Source organism: Elephas maximus, chromosome 5, assembly GCF_024166365.1.
Source record: "Elephas maximus indicus isolate mEleMax1 chromosome 5, mEleMax1 primary haplotype, whole genome shotgun sequence".
NCBI classification, from domain to species: Eukaryota; Metazoa; Chordata; class Mammalia; order Proboscidea; family Elephantidae; genus Elephas; species Elephas maximus.
Window position 1 is genome coordinate 53,956,901 of NC_064823.1, and position 23,513 is coordinate 53,980,413.

At 38.9% G+C, this 23,513-nt stretch overlaps 1 pseudogene; it reads left to right on the forward strand.

Annotated features, from left to right (window-relative positions):
• Positions 1-1,849: 1,849 nt before the first annotated feature.
• The window catches only part of LOC126077543 (alcohol dehydrogenase 1-like), a 30,757-nt pseudogene continuing 9,093 nt past the window's right edge, over positions 1,850-23,513 (forward strand).

Genomic DNA, 23,513 nt, shown 5'->3' on the forward strand with positions numbered 1-23,513 from the left:
TGGTCAGCAGCCACAGCACTTAATGACGACACCACCAGGATTTCCAGTAGGACATGGTATAACTGCCCCATAGGATTTCCAAGACTGTAATCTTACAGAAGCAGTTCAAAACATCTTTCTCCCAATGAGAGGCTGGTGGTTTCAAACCACTGACCAGTAGGTTAGCAGCTGAGTGCTTAACCATTGAGCCACCTGGGCTCCTTTTTCTCTTAGTTATCCAAAAATATGCATTAAAAAAAATTAAGACATCTTTTTCTCTGATCAGATTAGCAAAGATTTTTAATGATAAAATCCAGTGTTTTCTCAACTTCACAAACTCAACTGCTGGAAGCAACTTGGTTGCTATCTTTATAATGTTATATCAGATGCTTAAAAAAGTATCTATCATTTGACCCAGAAAATTTATTCCAAGAAAATAATTATGTATGACTTCATAAATATGTTACCTGCATATTTACATTATTTTGAAGAGTTATAACACTGAAAACAACATATGTTGAATACTAGGAAATATTAGGAAACTGATTAGATAAATTAAATTAGTCCATAAAGTCTTAGGTATTTATTATAAGCAGTATGTATTACTTTTGTCTTTGGGAATTTTTTTTCATAAAGTATATATTTTTACTTGAACTTAATATGTGAAAGCAGAATTATTTTATGCCCCCAGAAAGAATTAACATATTATATACTATTTTGTTTGAACATCTTTTGTGGCATCATCTCTTTTCCATTATGTTACAAGATATGTATTAACTCCTCTATTAGAGCCTAAATTTCCTGAAGACGTGAGAGATTTATTCAACTGCGTATATCTTGCAATTATTAGTGCAGTGTATCTACAAATGGGACACACATAAAATGAAGAAGACTACAGTACCACTAGGTGTTAAAATATATCATAAACTATTCAAATCATTTAGGTGCTGGTGCAAGACTAGGTAGAAAGATAAATGAAAGAATTGAAAAAGTCTCCAGAGGAAACCTTGTAAATCAAAGAGCTTATTACATACCAGAGGGGCAAATATAAAGCAGAATGGGAAGAAACAATCAATGAAGAATTCAAACTAGGAGAATTAGTTTAGATCTCACATCACATCGCGCAACAACATAGTTTTCAGTCGAATTTAAGAGTTAAATGTTTAAAAATCAAACCATAAAAATATAGGAGAGGTGATCAGAAGTATTTATTTGGTCTCTGTGATGGTTAAGATTGTATGTCAACTTGGCTGAGCCATAATTCTCAGTCTTTATACGTTATCACTCCCATGATTCAATCTGCTGTGAGTAGCCAATCAGTTGAAAGGGAGTTTCCTTGGGGATGTGGCCTGCATCCAAATATAAGCTGAGGTTCTGGGGGTTTTTTTGCTCAGTCTGGATCCAGCGCTGCCTCCTGTTCACCTCACCTCTGGCTCTTGGGACTTGAGCTATCAGTTTGTCTGCAGATCTTGGAATTCGAGGATCTTCACAGCCTGAGAGCCGGAGCCTCACTCTCTGACCTGCCCATCTTGGGTTTGACAGCCCCTGCGGCTATGTGAGTTGAAAGAAGTCTCTATCCTGATAGATGGACTTGGGACATTTCAGCTTCTACAATCACGTGAGCCATTTCCTTGATATAAATCTCTCTCTATATATATTTATACGCTTTACTGGTTTTGCTTCTCTACAGAGAGTTTCTACACGGGGAGAATTTTCAAAGTTTAAAGGTAGAATAAATAATAAAGAAAAAGATATATATTTTACCAACCAAAATCTTAAAACCAAGTACTCTACAATAAAGGAAAATATGAATGTTTAGCATAAACATAGAAAATATTCCACACCTCTAACATCCAAAGAAATACTAAAGATGGAACTATCTGATGCTGATGAAAATGATGATAAAGACAACCGTATACACTTCTAGGGAGACTGCCAAGTGATTCATCCTTTCTATAAAGGTATATGGAAATAAATTTAGTGCTAATAATTTCTCTTCCCTTTCCCAAGTAATTTTACTCAAGGAAACCAAGAGGGTAAAAATCATGAACAAAGGTACTTATTGCAGTATATTTTATAATAGTCAAAACAATGGAAATAATTACATGTCTAGCAGTAGTTACTGATCAAGCAAGGTAGGGCACATTTAAACCATGCAGTATAAATAGGCATTTACGATTATGATTATGAAGCATTTTGAAGTCATGAGAAAATGCTTATAAACAAGTAAATGGCAAGTTTTCAATAAATAGTGGCTGTTTTAGTAAAAAGTTAGGATATAAAATTGTTTATATGACATGATCTCAACTATATAAAAAATATACTAAAAAAATAGAAGGAAGCCAAAAAAAAAAAAAAAACCTGCTGCCGTCAGTCAATTCCAACTCATAGCAACCCTATAGGACAAAGTAGAACCGCCCCCATAAAGTTTCCAGGGAGCCCCTGGTGGATTTGAAATGCAGACCTTTTGGTTAGCAGCTATAGCACTTAACCACTACACCACCAAGGTTTACGAATAGAAGGAAGCATGCTAAAATTTCAGCAGCTATGTCTAAATTTTCAGATGATCTTTGTGATGGTTAAGATTGTGTGTCAGCTTGGCTGGGCCATGATTCTCACTGTTGAATGTAATCACTCCCATGATGAGATCTGCTGTGAGTAGCCAATCAGTTGAAAGGGAGTTTCCTTGCGGGTGTGGCCTACATCCAAATATAAGGAGATGTTCTGGCTTTTTGCTCACCCTGGTTCCTGCAGCTGTCTCCTGTTCATCTGACCTCTGGTTCCTGAGGCTTGAGCTATCAGCTTATCTGCTGACTTTGGGATCCTTCAATCTTCACAGTCTGTAACCTGAGTCCTGCTTTCTGACCTGCTGATTTCGGGTTGGCCAGCCCCTGCTATGTGAATCAGGAGAAGATTCTATCCTAATTCACAGACTCGGGACGTTCCAGCACTTTCTTTGATATAAATCTCTCTCTATATATATTTATATCCTTTACTGATTTTGCTACTGTAAAGAACCCAGACCAAGATAATCTTTTTTCTGCTTCTTCATAATTTTGAATTTTTTCCGAGTCATAACAAGTGAGTATCATTTGTGTAAACAGAAAAAAAAATTGATTTTTTTGCATATTAGTTTTTGCAAACATGTTACTGCCATATGATGTCATTTTCATTCTACAGATGATTACATGCTGAGCAGCTCTTGCTGGGCAGTAAATTCTCCCCTTTCAGTTGAGGAAGTGCAAGTTGATCCACCAAAGGCTGGGGAAGTTCCTATTAAGGTAAATCTGGGTCTTTTAGCCCTTACTTTTGAAGGCAAATGAAAGGAAATCCTTTTTCATAATATACATCTGCCTCATTTACATTTTTAGTCTATGTATTTCTCTTAAGAAAAGAAGAATTTTACAAACTAAGATAAGTGCTTAAAGTTAAGGAAAGTTTGAGATATTCTTAATCATGGTAAAATATTGGTAACTCACTCATCTATTATAATTAGTTTCTTGATTATTGAGATTCTTATTAAAATTATATAATATCACAGGCCTGTAAACATCACAATGTGACCTGGAAAGATTTTTTGAAAGTTTTGTTCTTTTAATTTTTGAGGGGAAGGAGGAAAGGAGTGCATTTTCTCATATCTAGGGTACGAAGTTGACACTCAACAAATGCACATTCAGTGCCTAATGGAAAAATTGTCCTACTCTACTGCTTTGTGCTCACACATTACCATAACCTCAGAAAAGTCATTGGAAAATGCGAACCACGTGGTAAATTTTAATTTTCCGAGAATGATCAGCAAGAACTCCATGATGGCCTTCAAGGTGATCTGAGAGATAATTAGCAATTGTTAAACAGAGTTTAGGCCAGGGATGGGAAAACATTGACCTATCAAAGGCCCCTTGCCACTTTCAAATCAGCCTCTCAATCGATGTATCTCAAATTTTATGAAATCATTAAATACCCAAAATTAGGGCTATTATTACTTAAAATTTTATTAAACATTAAATTCACCTATCTTGTAAATTAAGAACAGGAAACTCAACATTTGATTCAATGAAAGCAACACATACTCAAAGTTATATGCCTCTAGTCCCTATCAAGACTAATCTAAATAGTAGAAGGCATAGGAGGAAGGTTAGAAGAGGAACAGAGAAAAGGAATGAAGGGAATTGGGAACATGCTAGGAGGAAAAAAGTTGGAGGGAATGAGGCAGGTAGAAAAAGATAGATGAGGAGTGAAAGTCAGGGACAGGAGAAGATGGGAGTTAACACTGAATAAACTGTCAACTCTATGCCCAGTGCTATGCTAAAGGCTATATTTCACAGATGAGGGAAAGTGAAGAACAAAATGAAAACTGATGGGAATTTACACAAGAGAAAGAGTTCATCAATTTGTTTTAACTGACTGCTATGGTTGTTGTTGTTGTTAGCCGCCATCAAGTTGGTCTCTGACTCGTGGTGACCCCATGTATTACAAAGTAAAACTTCTCCATAGGATTTTCTTGGCTGTAATCTTCATGGGAGCTGTTCACCAGGCCTTTCTTCCACAGAGCTACTAGGTAGGTTTAACCAGCCAACTACTAGGTTAGCAGCTGATCACAAGCCACTTGTGCCAGCCAGGCTCCTTACTGACTGCTATACAGAAGCTATATGCTCCTATTTATCATTCACCCAGGCAGCATTTAGTAAGTGCTCATTGTGTGCTGGGCCACCTTCCACTGAAATGTTTATCAGTTGATAACCCACTGTTCTCTGCTCGTACAGTGATATGCTCCTTAATAACAAAGGATAAACCCTAAATAATAAATCCCGAATAGCCCACCAAGGGGGAGGCTGCAGCAGCAAGAACCTGAGCAATATTACCCTGAGCCCTGAATAAAACCCAGGACTGGATCTGCTCCTAAGGGCAGAGGCTCCCATTCCCAGTTTATGTTATAGGGAGCCTTCCACAGATAATTGCATATTCAAATTCGATGTGAAGAACAAAACTGACAATGAGATTCTAGCTTGCTGAATACCTAAGATAACACTTCTTAGATTTTCTTGAAGCCATTTTAACACTGTGAATGCCAAAAAACACAGAATGTTTCTCACGAGCATCTCTTTTCACTCATTTGCTGCAATTATACCATAGCTGTTTTCAGCGTTTCAGCTATAGAATGCTGCCACTTCCTCTAAAGATAATGGAAAATTAGTCTATAGCACTTGAACATAGGCTTTTCTGACTATATTCTACACAAATCAATAATATATGGGCTACGGTATGTGAAATGTTTCATTTTTATGATCCAGCTTAATTGAGTTGGGCCCATCCCCAGTCAAGAAAACTTAAACCATTGTACAACAATTTTAAAATTTCTCAACCTCTGTTAAATTTTGCAATGGTTAACTTATTTAACTAAACTTATTTTTACATTATTAACTTAAAGTTTGTTTTCAATGTATAAGCTTAAAAATTTGAAATGAACTTTCCCCAAGTACTCTACAATATGGAGTTTGAAATTCTGTGTTTCTCAGTAGAGGTGTTATTGATATTTAGTCAAAATTTCTCCATTAGATAGTACTTCCCTTACGCTTTAGTACTATTTGATGACATAGGATATAAAGACTAGATTTCAAAATAATTAAATTTATTACCAACTGTGAAACTCATAGCCATCTAACATTGGACAATTCATTCTAATCTGTGAGGGTCCCTTTCCACCTCTCTAAGATGGGCATGATAAAACATTCCCTTGGTGACATTAACCAAAAGGTTGGCAGTTAGAATCCACAGCTACTCCTTGTAGACCCCATGGAGAAGATCTGCTCTGTCCTATAGGGTCACTTGGCAGCAAAATGTTTGGTTTTAGTTTGTGTTTCTCTGAAGCTGTTATAGTGATTGTATGAGATAATTCATGTAAAAAGTTTTAAATATTCAATCACAGAATAAAGAAAGGAAAAATTCACAAACCAATTGATCTTTGGTCAATTCCTATATAGATGACATCTTCAGAGATCTGTGGTACTGATAATCACGTACTGAAAGGTGGACTCTCAGTCAACTTTCCTTTAATTACAGGCCAAATGGAGCTAGGGTTGTAGAGAGTATTGGTGAAGGAGTGAGCTCTGCGAAACCAGGTAAAAGACAGGGCAGAAACAACCTTCCCACTGCAGCATCTCTAAGAATTCCCTCTGGAAAGGTGAAGAACATAAAATGCATTAACATATTTTACTACTGCCCCATCAAGGCTTCAACATAATTTATAGGAGATGTAAATTTGTTTGCTTCTGGACTCTTCTAATTAGTCATGTTATCATTATATTAAATGTACCCAGTGTTTCCAAGAATCACATAGGTTTTTTGTTGTCATCTCTGGTGAGTCAGTAGGACAGTGGCTGGGCGAGGCATGCACAGCGAAAGCTAAATAGATAGTAAGGTCCATAGGGGCAAGTATTGTTTCTTGTATGTATTTGTGTCCTCCACAATGCTTAGCACGGTGCCTGTCCCAGAGTTGGAAGGTATTGAATGTTTGAGAAATGAATAAATGTTCTAGAATTTAAAGCTTGAATTTTCATTGAGAGAATGATAGTGAGAGTCCAAAGAATCAATGGAAAGCAAGTATATGCTCATCCCCAGCCATATAAAAGAGGATCTTGGCATTCCTGCTCTTAATATATCTAAAATGTTCAGAGTAAATAAGCAAAAGCACTTAGACTAAGGTAATGTGTGAACGTTGACCTTGGAGCCAGTTCCACAAAGAGATTTGAGGAAGTGCATGGTCAGCTCATTCACAGAACCATCATACATGCCTTCGTTTAACAAGAAATTGTGGCGTGCCTACTGCACATGAGTTCAATACCATTGTGGATGGGGTCGCCATGAGTCTGGGGCCGACTAAAAGGCACGTAACAAAAACAACCACATGTCTGACACCAGGCACAGAAGGAGCAAAAAAATAAAAATGCAAGGTCTCTATATCTCTAAGAACTTAAGGCAAATAGCAGAAATATATACTTTAACTCCTTTTTAGCTAGAAAAGTTCTAGTGGCAGTCCTGTGGGAAATGATGAAAATCATTTGAAGGGAAAGGACAAAGAGCAGAACATCTCCTGAATCTGAGATCTGGTACCTTTTCAAATTGTTTCAGGGACAATGGATTTAACTTGTGCCTTGCCTAAATTTATAAGAGAGTTTTAATGCCATCTAAACTCTGCAGGAAGCCAAAGAGGAATAGTTACACAACTTAGAAGGACCAACATAGGAACTATGTGATAGACTTCTCACCAGGTCTTCATGAGCCTGTGGTATGACCATGTAATTAACTTTCTTTCCAGGCCCTACCCCAGCCTGTCATCCTAGGTCCTCCAAGGTCTAGCTAGTGACTGGATCCAAATGTAATCAGTACCCTCTGCAGTAAGTGCACTAGAAACAGCCTTTCTCTGCAGAGGGAAAGTGATTCCTTTTATTCTCTAAAGTAAACATATCTTAGAACTTAAGCCCACTAAAAAAAAAAAAACACCTCATGGGCCTGCTATGTGCCCTGGTGCCATATTGGGACAGGGTGGCTGTCATTATAAAGCTGGATGGGCCACTTCAGACGGGTGACAACCACTGAGGGACTTAAATACTTCAAATGGAAAAGAAAAGGGTTAAACCAGATACTTTATCTCTAAGGTTTATTCCTAGTTTTATTATTTTGTTCCTAAAACAGAGTAGGGGGAAACAAACCTGTAGCTACCTTTCCAGCAGTGAATATGCCCAAATTTCCACCATTTTCCAAGAATTAAATACAATGAGATTGTGAAGCCACGTAAAATGGTTTATTCTTAGAAACAGCCGTGGGCAACTTTACACTGGGTGCCAAAAGCTATATACAACAAGTTACCAAGTCATTCAATGAGATTCTTGTAAATAACCTGTTGTATTTTTATTTCAATAATATTTTAAAACTAATAATCATATTGTTATTTTTTCTCTACATAAGAGATAAAGTCCTTGCAGTCACTCTTCCACAGTGTAGAGAATGCAGTCCCTTTTTGCACCCCATGGGCAACTTCTGTCAGAAGCAAGAGTTAGTAGATTTGTCCCTCATGCTTTTACTAAATCGCTTTTATTTTACATGCATTGACCTGTGAGGCTAACAGTGCTCACTTCTCTCTTTGTGACTCCGTGTGTCTGTGTGGTCCCTGTGCCTGTGTCTGTGTTTGTGTCCCTGGAGAATAGTGTTCTACCGTCTTCTGGATTAATGCTGGATGGGACGAGCAGATTCACTTGCAAAGGAGAAAAGATTTCTCTCTTTTTTCACACAAGCACATTCCCTGAATATACTTTTGTACTTGACTTTGCAGTGGCAAAAATTGATGATCCTGCTCCTATGGATAAAGTGTGTACCATAAGCTATGAGGTCCCTAGAAGTTATGGGGCTGCTGTTCATTCAGCCAAGGTGAGGAAGTTACTTGTGTCTTAATACATGTTGTAGTGATTCAGCTGGAAAAACATCAAATCTAGATCAAATCAATCCAAATGGTTTATTTGGTGTATATAGCCCCAAAAGTCAAAAGTCTGAATAGTTATTCTTTTTTTTTTTTTGTTATCTAATTATTTTCTTACTTTCTATTTTTTCTTTTCTATTTATTTTCTTACTTACATACATGCCCAGTTTTTTTTTTTTTAATAACTTTTATTAAGCTTCAAGTGAACGTTTACAAATCCAATCGGTCTGTCACATACAAGTTTACATACATCTCACTCCCTACTCCGACCTACTCTCCCCCTCTTGAGTCAGCCCTTTCAGTCCCTCCTTTCTTGACAATTTTGCCTGCTTCCCTCTCTCTCTACCCTCCCATCCCCCCTCCAGACAAGAGTTGCCAACACAATCTCAAGTGTCCACCTGATAAAATTAGCTCACTCTTCATCAGCATCTCTCTCCCACCCGCTGACCAGTCCCTTTCATGTCTGATGAGTTGTCTTCAGGGATGGTTCCTGTCCTGTGTCAACAGAAGGTCTGGGGAGCATGGCCGCCGGGATTCCTCCAGTCTCAGTCAGACCATTAAGTTTGGTCTTTTTATGAGAATTTGGGGTCTGCATCCCACTGATCTCCTGCTCCCTCAGGGGTCCTCTGCTGTGCTCCCTGTCAGGGCAGTCATCGATTGTGGCTGGGCACCAACTAGTTCTTCTGGACTCAGGATGATGTAGGTCTCTGGTTCATGTGGCCCTTTCTGTCTCTTGGGCTCTTAGTTGTCGTGTGACCTTGGTGTTCTTCATTTTCCTTTGCTCCAGGTGGGTTGAGACCAATTGCTGCATCTTAGATGGCCGCTTGTTAGCATTTAAGACCCCAGACGCCACATTTCGAAGTGGGATGCAGAATGATTTCATAATAGAATTATTTTGCCAATTGACTTAGAAGTCCCCGCAAACCATGTTCCCCAGACCCCCGCGCTTGCTCCGCTGACCTTTGAAGCATTCATTTTATCCCGGAGACTTCTTTGCTTTTGGTCCAGTCCAATTGAGCTGACCTTCCATGTATTGAGTGTTGTCTTTCCCTTCACCTAAAGCAGTTCTTATCTACTGATTAATCAATAAAAAACCCTCTCCCACCCTCCCTCCCTCCCCCCCTCGTAACCACAAAAGTATGTGTTCTTCTCAGGTTTACTATTTCTCAAGATCTTATAATAGTGGTCTTATACAATATTTGTCCTTTTGCCTCTGACTAATTTCGCTCAGCATAATGCCTTCCAGATTCCTCCATGTTATGAAATGTTTCAGAGATTCGTCACTGTTCTTTATCGATGCGTAGTATTCCATTGTGTGAATATACCACAATTTATTTACCCATTCATCCGTTCATGGACACCTTGGTTGCTTCCAACTTTTTGCTATTGTAAACAGAGCTGCAATAAACATGGGTGTGCATATATCTGTTTGTATGAAGGCTCTTGTATCTCTAGGGTATATTCCCAGGAGTGGGATTTCTGGGTTGTATGGTAGTTCTATTTCTAACTGTTTAAGATAACGCCAGATAGATTTCCAAAGTGGTTGTACCATTTTACATTCCCACCAGCAGTGTATGAGAGTTCCAATCTCTCCACAGCCTCTCCAACATTTATTATTTTGTGTTTTTTGGATTAATGCCAGCCTTGCTGGTGTGAGATGGAATCTCATCGTAGTTTTAATTTGCATTTCTCTAATGGCTAATGATCGAGAGCATTTTCTCATGTATCTGTTGGCTGCCTGAATATCTTCTTTAGTGAAATGTGTGTTCATATCCTTTGCCCACTTCTTGATTGGGTTGTTTGTCTTTTTGTGGTTGAGTTTTGACAGAATCATGTAGATTTTAGAGATCAGGCGCTGGTCGGAGATGTCATAGCTGAAAATTCTTTCCCAATCTGTAGGTGGTCTTTTTACTCTTTTGGTGAAGTCTTTAGATGAGCATAGGTGTTTGATTTTTAGGAGCTCCCAGTTATCGGGTTTCTCTTCATCATTTTTGGTAATGTTTTGTATTCTGTTTATACCTTGTATTAGGGCACCTAGGGTTGTCCCAATTTTTTCTTCCATGATCTTTATCGTTTTAGTCTTTATGTTTAGGTCTTTGATCCACTTGGAGTTAGTTTTTGTGCATGGTGTGAGGTATGGGTCCTGTTTCATTTTTTTGCAAATGGATATCCAGTTATGCCAGCACCATTTGTTAAAAAGGCTATCTTTTCCCCAGTTAATTGACACTGGTCCTTTGTCAAATATCAGCTGCTCATACGTGGATGGATCTATGTATGGGTTCTCAATTCTGTTCCATTGGTCTATGTGTCTGTTGTTGTACCAATACCAGGCTGTTTTGACTACTGTGGCTGTATAATAGGTTCTGAAGTCAGGTAAGGTGAGGCCTCCCACTTTCTTCTTCTTTTTCAGTAGTGCTTTGCTTATCCGGGGCTTCTTTCCCTTCCATATGAAATTGGTGATTTGTTTCTCTATCCCCTTAAAATATGACTTTGGAATTTGAATCGGAAGTGCATTAAATGTATAGATGGCTTTGGGTAGAATAGACATTTTTACTATGTTAAGTCTTCCTATCCATGAGCAGGGTATGTTTTTCCATTTAAGTATGTCCTTTTGAATTTCTTGTAGTAGAGCTTTGTAGTTTTCTTTGTATAGGTCTTTTACATCCTTTGTAAGATTTATTACTAAGTATGTTATCTTCTTGGGGGCTACTGTGAATGGTATTGATTTGGTTATTTCCTCTTCGGTGTTCTTTTTGTTGATGTAGAGGAATCCAAGTGATTTTTGTATGTTTATTTTATAACCTGAGACTCTGCCAAACTCTTCTATTAGTTTCAGTAGTTTTCTGGAGGATTCCTTAGGGTTTTCTGTGTATATAATCATGTCATCTGCAAATAGTGATAACTTTACTTCTTCCTTGCCAATCCAGATACCTTTTATTTCTTTATCTAGCCTAACTGCCCTGGCTAAGACTTCCAACACGATGTTGAATAAGAGCGGTGATAAAGGGCATCCTTGTCTGGTTCCCGTTCTCAAGGGAAATGCTTTCAGGTTCTCTCCATTTAGAGTAATATTGGCTGTTGGCTTTGCATAGATGCCCTTTATTATGTTGAGGAATTTTCCTTCAATTCCTATTTTGGTAAGAGTTTTTATCATGAATGGGTGTTGGACTTTGTCAAATGCCTTTTCTGCATCAATTGATAAGATCATGTGGTTTTTGTCTTTTGTTTTATCTATGTGATGGATTACATTAATGGTTTTTCTGATATTAAACCAGCCTTGCATACCTGGTATAAATCCCACTTGATCAGGGGGAATTATTTTTTTGATGTGTTGTTGGATTCTATTGGCTAGAATTTTGTTGAGGATTTTTGCATCAATGTTCATGAGGGATATAGGTCTATAATTTTCTTTTTTTGTAATGTCTTTACCTGGTTTTGGTATCAGGGAGATGGTGGCTTCATAGAATGAGTTGGGTAGTATTCCGTCATTTTCTATGCTTTGGAATACCTTTAGTAGTAGTGGTGTTAGCTCTTCTCTGAAAGTTTGGTAGAACTCTGCAGTGAAGCCGTCCGGGCCAGGGCTTTTTTTTGTTGGGAGTTTTTTGATTACCGTTTCAATCTCTTTTTTTGTTATGGGTCTATTTAGTTGTTCTACTTCTGAATGTGTTAGTTTAGGTAGGTAGTGTTTTTCCAGGAATTCATCCATTTCTTCTAGGTTTTCAAATTTGTTAGAGTACAATTTTTCATAATAATCTGAAATGATTCTTTTAATTTCATTTGGTTCTGTTGTGATGTGGTCCCTCTCATTTCTTATTCGGGTTATTTGTTTCCTTTCCTGTATTTCTTTAGTCAGTCTAGCCAATGGTTTATCAATTTTGTTAATTTTTTCAAAGAACCAGCTTTTGGCTTTGTTAATTCTTTCAATTGTTTTTCTGTTCTCTAATTCATTTAGTTCAGCTCTAATTTTTATTATTTGTTTTCTTCTGGTGCCTGATGGGTTCTTTTGTTGCTCACTTTCTATTTGTTCAAGTTGTAGGGACAGTTCTCTGATTTTGGCTCTTTCTTCTTTTTGTATGTGTGCATTTATTGATATAAATTGGCCTCTGAGCACTGCTTTTGCTGTGTCCCAGAGGTTTTGATAGGAAGTATTTTCATTCTCGTTGCTTTCTATGAATTTCCTTATTCCCTCCTTGATGTCTTCTATAACCCAGTCTTTTTTCAGAAGGGTATTGTTCAGTTTCCAACTATTTGATTTCTTTTCCCTAGTTTTTCTGTTATTGATCTCTAGTTTTATTGCCTTGTGGTCTGAGAAGATGCTTTGTAATATTTCGATGTTTTGGACTCTGCAAAGGTTTGTTTTATGACCTAATATGTGGTCTATTCTAGAGAATGTTCCATGTGCGCTAGAAAAAAAAGTATATTTTGCAGCAGTTGGGTGGAGAGTTCTGTATAAGTCAATGAGGTCAAGTTGGTTGATTGTTGTAATTAGATCTTCCGTGTCTCTGTTGAGCTTCTTACTGGATGTCCTGTCCTTCTCCGAAAGTGGTGTGTTGAAGTCTCCTACTATAATTGTGGAGGTATCTATCTCGCTTTTCAATTCTGTTAAAATTTGATTTATGTATCTTGCAGCCCTGTCATTGGGTGCATAAATATTTAATATGGTTATGTCTTCCTGATCAATTGTCCCTTTTATCATTATATAGTGTCCTTCTTTATCCTTTGTGGTGGATTTAAGTCTAAAGTCTATTTTGTCAGAAATTAATATTGCTACTCCTCTTCTTTTTTGCTTATTGTTTGCTTGATATACTTTTTTCCATCCTTTGAGTTTTAGTTTGTTTGTGTCTCTAAGTCTAAGGTGTGTCTCTTGTAGGCAGCATATAGATGGATTGTGTTTCTTTATCCAGTCTGTGACTCTCTGTCTCTTTATTGGTGCATTTAGTCCATTTACATTCAGGGTAATTATAGATAAATAAGTTTTTAGTGCTGTCATTTTGATGCCTTTTTATGTGTGTTGTTGGCCATTTCATTTTTCCACGTACTTTTTTGTGCTGAGGCATTTTTCTTAGTAAATTGTGAGATCCTCATTTTCATAGTGGTTGACTTTATGTTAGTTGACTCGTTACGCTTTTCTTGGTTTTTATCTTGAGTTATAGAGTTGTTATATCTTTTTGTGGTTACCTTATTATTTACCCCTATTTTTCTAAGTAAAAACCTAACTTGTATTGTTCTATATCGCCTTGTATCACTCTCCATATGGCAGTTCAATGCCTCCTGTATTTAGTCCCTCTTTTTGATTATTGTGATCTTTTACCTATTGACTTCCATGATTCCCTGTTATGTGTATTTTTTTTTTAATTAATCTTAATTTGTTTGTTTTTGTGATTTCCCTATTTGAGTTGATATCAGGACGTTCTGTTTTGTGACCTTGTGTTGTGCTGATATCTGATATTATTGGTTCTCTGACCAAACAATATCCTTTAGTATTTCTTGTAGCTTTGGTTTGGTTTTTGCAAATTCTCTAAACTTGTGTTTGTCTGTAAATATCTTAATTTCGCCTTCATCTTTCAGAGAGAGTTTTGCTGGATATATGATCCTTGGCTGGCAGTTTTTTCTCCTTCAGTGTTCTGTATATGTCGTCCCATTCCCTTGTTGCCTGCATGGTTTCTGCTGAGTAGTCAGAACATATTCTTATTGATTCTCCCTTGAAGGAAACCTTTCTTTTCTCCCTGGCTGCTTTTAAAATTTTCTGTTTATCTTTGGTTTTGGTGAGTTTGATGATAATATGTCTTGGTGTTTTTCTTTTTGGATCAATCTTAAATGGGGTTCGATGAGCATCTTGGATAGCTATCCTTTCGTCTTTCATGATGTCAGGGAAGTTTTCTGTCAGGAGTTCTTCAACTATTTTCTCTGTGTTTTCTGTCCCCCCTCCCTGTTCTGGGACTCCAATCACCCGCAGGTTATCCTTCTTGATAGAGTCCCACATAATTCTTAGGGTTTCTTCATTTTTTTAATTCTTTTATCTGATTTTTTTTCAGCTATGTTGGTGTTGATTCCCTGTCCTCCAGATGTCCCAGTCTGCATTCTAATTGCTCGAGTCTGCTCCTCTGACTTCCTAGTGCGTTGTCTAATTCTGTTATTTTATTGTTAATCTTTTGGGTTTCTACATGTTGTCTCTCTATGGATTCTTGCAACTTATTAATTTTTCCACTATGTTCTTGAATAATCTTTTTGAGTTCTTCAACAGTTTTATCAGTGTGTTCCTTGGCTTTTTCTGCAGTTATCCTAATTTCATTTGTGATATCATTAAGCATTCTGTAAATTAGTTTTTTATATTCTGTATCTGATAATTCCAAGATTGTATCTTCATTTGGGAAAGATTTTGATTCTTTTGTTTGGGGGGTTGGAGAAGCTGTCATGGTCTGCTTCTTTAAGTGGTTTGATATGGATTGTTGTCTCCGAGCCATCACTGGGAAACTAGTTTTTCCAGAAAATCCGCTAAAAAAAAAATGCAGTCAGATCCCTATCAGAGTTCTCCCTCTGGCTCAGGCTATTCAGATGTTAATGAAGCCGCCTGGGGAGGGTGGGGGAGGGAACAGAGAGATAGGAGAGTAGCACCTCAGAATATAGCCAGAGTTGCTTGTCTTGCTTGGAATGACTATTATATCTGAGATTCCCGAGGGCGCGTCGCCTATGTGTGCTGGCTGTGTGGAGATTTCCCCTGGGGGGTCTGGCCCGCTGGAGTCACGGTCAGATCCTCCGCTTCCAGCCCCACGCCCAGCGTCAAGGCTCCCCTACTGGGACGGTGCACTCTCGACTCCAAAATCAGTCGCTGCCTCCCGGGGACTTCTCGTCCCTCCAGCCGCGTGGCCGTGCTGCCTCCGAGCACCAGGTGGGCCTCCTCCCGGGGTTAGTTCAGATGGGTGGAGCAGCTCCCCGTGCTTGTGCCGTGACCGAGTGTCCCGGCTGGGACGCTGTTCTCCCCGCTCCAATACCAGACGCTGCCTCCCGGGGACTTCTCCTACGGGCTGCGTCCCACGCCGCCTGCATGACCCAGCTGGTCCCCTTCCCGGGGTTAGTTCAGGGGGGTGGAGCAACTCTCCGTGTTTATGGCGTACCTGCGTCCAGTCCAAATCCCTGCAGGACGGTTCCCCGGCTCGGATGCTGCTCTTTCTGCTCCAAGACCAGTCACTGCCTCCCGGGGACTTTTCCTACCGGCTGCGTCCCACGCCGCCCATGGAACCGGCTGGTCCCCCTCCCGGGGTTAGTTCAGGGGGGTGGAGCAGGTCTCTGTGCTTGTGCCGTACCTGACTGGTACGCTGGCTCCAGGCTCTGGAAACAATCGGTGCTTCCCCGTATTAGTTGTTCTCCGTCTCTAAATCTGTGTTTGTTGTTCAGGGTTCGTAGATTGTTATGTATGTGATCGATTCACTTGTTTTTCTGTGTCTTTGTTGTAAGAGGGATCCGAGGTAGTGTCTGCCTAGTCCGCCATCTTGGCTCCGCCTCCCATGCCCAGTTTTGATACCTAATACAAGCCTGCCTTCTGAATTTGTAGGTCACCCCTTGTTCCACCTGTGTGGTCTATGGACTTGGAGGAATGGGCTCAAACATTGTCACTGGCTGTAAGACTTGCAGTGCCTCTAGGATCATTGAGGTTAACATCAGTGAGGAAAAATTTCCCTGGGCAAAAAGCCTTAGGGGTTACCGATTGTCTCAACCCTTAGAAGCTCAAGAAGCCCATCCAAAAGGTGGTGGCAATAATGACAGACTTTGGTGTTGACTTTGCCTTTGAGGCCATCGGACTCACTGATACTGTGTGGTATGTGGATTTCAAGCTTAGTGAGGGGGAACTGCTTGTCAACAAATAGGTACACATTAACCCGTTGCTGTTGAGTTGATTTTGACTTTTGGCAACCCCATGTGTGTCAGAGTAGAACTGTGCTCCAGAGGGTTTTCAATGGCTGATTTTTTTTAGAAGTATATTGCCGGCCTTTCTTTCAAGGCACCCCTTGGTGGACTCGAACTTCCAAACTTTCAGTTACCAGCCAAGCATATTAACTATTTGTACCCACCCAGGTACCTGATATAGATAAGTATAAACTGTCCTGAAAATATATTTTGCACTTGTGGACCCCAAAATCTAAAAATAGTATGTAAATTCACTCTAAAATATGTTTTTTCTAAAAAAAAAAAAAAAGAATACTTAGAGGTGTGTTATTATATTTTTGCTGTTAGTTGCCATCAAGTTGATTCCAACTCATGGCAACTCTATGTGAGACAGTAGAACTGCTGCATAGGATTTTCCAGACTGTGATCTTTTGGAAGCAGATTTCCAGTCCTGTCTATCAGGCACCTATTGGCAGGTTCAAACAACCAAACTTTCAGCTAGTAGTCAAGTGTTCAACTATTGTACCACCCAGGGACTCCTCATTATAGTATACAATGAGGTTAAAAATGAAAAAGGCCACAATACTAGTATTCCATTACCTCTGTTCCTATCTGTTTCTTCATGTATATGTATTTTATACTTAAATAGGAAAGTTATTTGCTTCATATGTGATATTTGTGTGTGTGTCAGATATCAGAACCTTTTGTTCATTTAAAAAATGTTTGCTAAGCACCTATGTACCATTGTGCTAAGCTCCAGGGATAAAAGAGTGAATAAAATAGTCGCTGTCCTCTTGGATCTTACATTTTAGAGGGGGGAATGTATCTGCATTCAATATGTATGAGTGTGTACCTAAGGTACCCGATCAAAGAATGAAGGAAGTGGTGGTAGTAATGTAGGTAATGAGAAGGAGACAAATAAGGCAAGAGGGAGGAAAGGGGAGAGAAAGCAGAGGTAAGTACCAGAAAAGGAAATAAAACATAATAGATATGAAGAGTTATACTGAAACTTGAATTTTCTTTTTTTTTAATTTGAATCTTCGTACACACAAATATGCACACCCACATATATAGACATATATATAGATTTTTTACTATGGATGAGGAGGACGGAGAGGCATGGCAGTGGAGAAAGTCAGGAAAAGAATAGAATGTGCTGTTTTATTTAATAAACTCCCAGTACTTACTGTGTGCCACATACTGCTGTATTTTAAGAATGATTAATCACTTAATACTCAACACAACACTACAGAATAGGTCATATGATTCCTCTTTTCACCAATGAGGAAACTGAGGCATAGGAGGTGAAGTAACTTGCCAGAAGTCACACAGCTAGCACAGGCTGTGCTCTTTAACACTAAACCATGTTGGTTCTCTAGTGAGATCTCCATCACTGGCAGGGTTGAAGCTGAAGCTGAAGTAGCTTTTCTACACAGAATGAGATTCAAAATTCAGGACCTCCAAGATTCCTTAGAGGTGGCAAGGTGGTAGCTATTATGTATAAAAATGTGCTTATGGTCATTATTACCATCATTAGGTTGCCACCTGGGACTCCTGCCATGTGAGTTACGGTTTCTGTATGATCGTTGGATTGGCTCCATCAAATTCTTAGCTTACCTTTGGGGCACCGATGATTCTCTCTGGAAGAACACTGAAGGCTGCAAGCTTAGGAGGCAGGCTGGTGAATAAAAGGGACCAGACAGTTGTTCTCCCTGAGATCCCCTTAACTTGGCAGAAGGATTAAAGTCAAAGCTGCTCTCCTTGGGGGAAGAGATATAATGGTAATAATTCCCAATGACTCTTGCTCCAGTGTGTTGGCATATTTTGTAAATCAATTTTAAATAAACTTATTACTTAGGGTTTTTTTAGTTCTGTTGTAGAGGAAAAGACATCACAAAGTTTTGTAAAGCAAACAGCAAGCTTTACTCAGGATATATTCAAAAAGACAAAAGTGGAGAAGTGGACAAGCATGTTGCCAGAGCCATGTCTGCCCGAAAAAAAAAAAAAAAAAAAAATTTTTTTTTTTTTAGAGTCTAAGGAAATTACAGAATAGACAGAAGTGGGAAAACAGACAAGAATGCTACCACAGCCATGTCTGCCCAAGTCCAGAGAATATTACAGAATAGGCAAGAATGGGAAAACGGACAAACATGCTGCCACAGTCATGTCTGCCTGAGTCAAAGAAAAGTTACAGAGTCATCAGTACATATCAACATTACAAAGGGCAAAACCATTGAAAGCTTCACCTTTTCACAGATTGGCTAGAAACTGTGATTCTACATTTTGAATCATCTTTCTTAAAAATCATTGGTACAGGTTTCAGTCAGGAGGCTCTTCATTGGTCCAAAAAATTTTTATTCACTAAATGCTAATAGGAGAAGAGTGAAAAGCCTTTCGTGTTCTGTTTGATTGGTTTTACGTGAGGAGTTCCCTAAAAGTTATTTTTCTTCCCTAAAAGATAATTTCCAAGATTGTTCCATCTATTGTCTTTATCTGGAAACCCTGGTGGTATAGTGGTTAAATGCAACGGCTGCTAACCAAAGGGTTGGCAGTTCAAATCCACCAGGCACTCCTTGGAAACTCTATGGGGCCATTCTACTCTGTCCTATAGGGTCCCTATGAGTCAGAATTGACTCGACGGGACTGGGTTATTGTCTTTATCTCAGGGCCCAGTTGATGCGCCCTTATGAATCCTTGTGGACCCAGCTCCAGCTGGGTCACATTCTCTATGCTCAAGGATAGGGAATGTTTCCAGTATTATTTCCTAACTCAGTTCAAAAATTTTTCTTTAAATGTGGAGTCTCCTGCAAAATAGTTTTTGGGTTTGGAATCATTGAGTCAGTTTGGACTCTGCACTAGTGGATTCAAAGTCTGTTGTTCTGTGTTAACAGCAATGATTTTGGAAAATTATATGCACTCCCCTGGTACCTGTGGCAGTTGCTTTTGTCTTCTCAGAGAAGCTCTTATTTCTGAGCAGTATTTACCAACAGCTTGAGGAAATTAACATTCCCATCTCCATGCATTCCTCAGGTTAGAAGTGGTGGTGCAATGTTAAGCCCAAGTGTGACTAGAGAATGGAAGAAGCAATTGTGCAATGATAAGCCCAGCAGGGGGAGCTGGAGACTACCAGTTTTAAGGGTCCAATCCTCCAAAGGAACTCTGGGTGACAGAACTGAGTGTAAGGACACTTAGTGTCTTTGTTTCCTAGAGCTACCATAAAAATACCACAAATTTGGATGGCTTAAAGCAACAGTAATTTATTCTCTCGTGGTTCTGAAGTGTGTTGTGTTATTATTGTTAAGTGCCTTCAAGACAGTTCCTACTCATAGTGACCCTGTAGGACAGAGTAGAACTACCTCATAGGTTTCCAAGGAACGGCTGGTAGATTTGAACTTCTGACCTTTTCTGGTTAGCATCCAAACTCTTAACCACTATGCCAACAGAGCTCTGAATTCAGAGTACTGGCAGAGCCAAGCTCTTGCTGTAGGCTCCAGGGGAAGAACCTCACTTACCTCTCTAATACCCCCACGCGTCCCTTGGCTTTGGGCAGCATAGATCCAATCCCTGTCTCTTCCTTCCCTCTGTGTTTCTGTCTTTGTGTTTCTTCTTTTTTAATGATGGCAGTCACATTGAATTTGTGCCCTTTCTACCCCAGTATGACCACACATCAACTATTTACACCAGCAATAACCCTATATTCAAATAAAGTCAAGTTATAGATGTTAGGACTTGAACATGTCTTTTTGGGAGACAGAAGTCAACTCATAACACATAGGAACAGCAGCCAAGGGCTTCTAACCTACAAATAAATTATGTTCCATGTTCAGTGGCAAATTTGCAGAAAAGTACATTAACCTATCTACATGATTTATTTGATCTTTTTTTTTTCCTTTGGTTGGTTTGATATTTCTCAAGTATTGTTTTTATTATCTTATAATCCTTTTTGTTTTGCAGATTATAAAACTAGAGACTGTATTCCTCAAATAGGGACTGATAAACTACAAAATAAAATTGATATAGATCCGTTAATAACCCATCAGCTACCTTTAAATCAAATACACGAAGCCATGGAATTGTACTGTGCTGGAAAAACGTGAGTATTTTGTTTGATGATCTCCTATACACTGATAATTAACAGAAAAAATGACTCTTCAAACATTGCCCAGTGGTTTCATAAGAAACAGATTGCTATTTGGACCTTCAATATCTTTCACACAGCCTACCATATTTTCTCTGTCACCAGCATAAGAAAAGCTTTTATCTAAAGATGCTTCATACAACAGATACATAGACCAACGGAACAGAACTGAAAATCCAGACATAAATCCATCCAGAGATGAGCAACTGATATTTGACAAATGCCCGAAATCAGTGAAATGGGGAAAAGACAGTCTCTTTAACAAATGGTGCTGGCATAAATGGATATCCAACTACAAAAAAATGAAACAAGACCCATACCTCACACCATGCACAAAAATTAACTCAAAATGGATCAAAGGCCTAAATATAAAACCTAAAGCGATAAAGATCATGGAAGAAAAATAAGGACAAGGCCGGAAGCCCTAATATGTGGCATAAACAGTATACAGAACATTATTAATAATGCACAAACTCCAGAAGAGAAACTAGATAACTAGGAGCTCCAAAAAAATAAAACACTTGCACTCATCAAAAGACTTTACCAAAAGAGTAAAAGGATTACCTACAGACTGGGGAAAACTTTTTAGCTATGACATTTCTGATCAGCATCTGATCTCTAAAATCTACATGATACTGCAAAAACTCAACCACAAAAAGACAACCCAATTAAAAAATGGGCAAAGAATATGAACAGGCACTTCACCAAAGGACATTCAGGCAGCTAACAGACACATGAGGGACATGCTTATGATCATTAGAAATTAGAGAAATGCAAATCAAAATGACCATGAGATTCCATCTCACTCCAACAAGGCTGGCATTAATCCAAAAAACACAAAATAATAAATGTTCGAGAGGCTGTAGGGAGACTGGAACGCTTATACACTGCTGGTGGGAATGTAAAATGGTATAACCACTTTGGAAATCGATTTGGTGCTTCCTTTAAAAGCCAGAAATAGAACTACCATACGATCCAGCAATCCCACTCCTTGGAATATATCCTAGAGAACTAAGAGCCTTTACACGAACAGATACATGCATACCCATGTTAATTGCAGCACTGTTTACAATAGCGAAAAGATGGAAACAACCAAGGTGCCCATTGAAGGGTCAATAGGTAAATTACAGTATACTAACACAATGGAACGCTATGTATCAATAAAGAACAATGATGAACCCCTGAAACATTTCATAACATGGAGGAATCTAGAAGGCATTATGATGAGTGAAATTAGTCAGTTGCAAAAGGACAAATATTGTATGAGACGACTATTATAAGAACTGAAGAAATAGTTCAAATCCAGAAGAAAATATTCTTTGATGGTTACAAGGATGGGGAGGAAGGGATGGAAGGGGTATTCACTAATTAGATAGTAGACAAGAACTATTTTAGGTGAAGGGAAAGAACACACACAATACAGGAGAGGTCAGCACAACTGGACTAAACAAAAGCAAAGAAGTTTCCTGAGTAAACTGAATGCTTTGTAGGCCAGAGAAGCAAGGTTGTCGGTCTTGGGACCATGGTTTCAGGGGACATCTAGGTCAACTGGCATAAAAAACTCTATTAAGAAACACTCTGCATCCCACTTTGGTGAGTGGTGTCTGGGATCTTAAACTCTAGTAAACGGCCATCTAAGATGCATCAATTGGTCTCAACCCACCTGGAGCAAAGGAAAATGAAGAACACCAAGGACACAAAGTAAGTATGAGACCAAGAGACAGAAAGAGCCACATAAATCAGAGACTACATCAGCCTGAGACCAGAAGAGCTAGATGATGCCCGGCTACAACCAATGGCTGCTCTGACAGGGAACACGACAGAGAATCCCTGATGGAGCAGGAGACCAGTGGAATGCAGACCTCACATTCTCGTAAAAAGACCAGACTTAATGGTCTGACTGAGACTATAAGGACCCTGGAGGTCATGGTCCCCAGACCTTCTGTTAGCCCAGGACTGGAAGCATTCCCAAAGCCAACTCTTCAGGCAGTGATTGGACTGGACTATAAGATAGAAAATGATACTGGTGAGTAGTGAGCTTCTTGATTCAAGTAAATAGATACATGAGACTATGTGGACAGCTCCTGTCTGGAGGATAGATGAGAAGGCACAGGGGGACAGAAGCTGGCTGAATGGACACAGAGAGTACAGGGTGGAGAGAAGGCGTGTGTTGTCTCATTAGGGAGAGAGCATCTAGGAGTATATACCCAGTGCCATCGAGTCGATTCCCACTCATAACAACCCTATAGGACAGAGTAGAACTGCCCCATAGAGTTTCCAAGGAGCGCCTGGCAGATTTGAACTGCTGACCCTTTGGTTAGCAGCTGTAGCACTTAACCACTAAGTCACCAGGGTTTCTGGGAGTACATAGCAAGATGTATATAAATTTGTGTAAGAGAGACTGACTTGATTTGTAAACTTTCACTTAAAGCACAATAAAAATAAAATATAAATAAATAAATGCCCCCTTCGAGGGAAAGACCCACATCAACCTTATTTCAGAGAAACATTTGAGAATTCGGAATAACATTAAGAACCACTCTATGCATATTCGTCAATTATATATTAGTTCTCTGGTTAGAGAAATGATGTAAAATAAATGAGGTGACATCTCAGGAGTCATAAAATCTTGCAAAGAACTTTAGAGTTGTTTCCAGGTACAAATTTAGGTTCCGACCCAGGACACAAATCCTTTCCACCTTATGTCTGCTATATGAACACTCAGCTTCTATTAACACACCTTCAGGGATGAATTGTTCATTGAGAAATTCTTTAATTTATTTATTCATTCAATGCACATTTGATGATGATGGACTATTTGCCAAGCCTATGCTATGTGCTGAAGATACAGTGAAGAATAAAAGAAAAACAGCAAATGAGTAATTAAACAATAATGAATGTTTTGAGTTTTTCATTCTGATTCCAAGCAAGTCTCCCTTTCATCTTCCCTCCCTCAACTCTACCCACATCCTTTGCTTGTTTAGAAATCCTTAAAAATTTAAATCTAGGTCTTATACCTTGCTGGATTTGACCTAACAT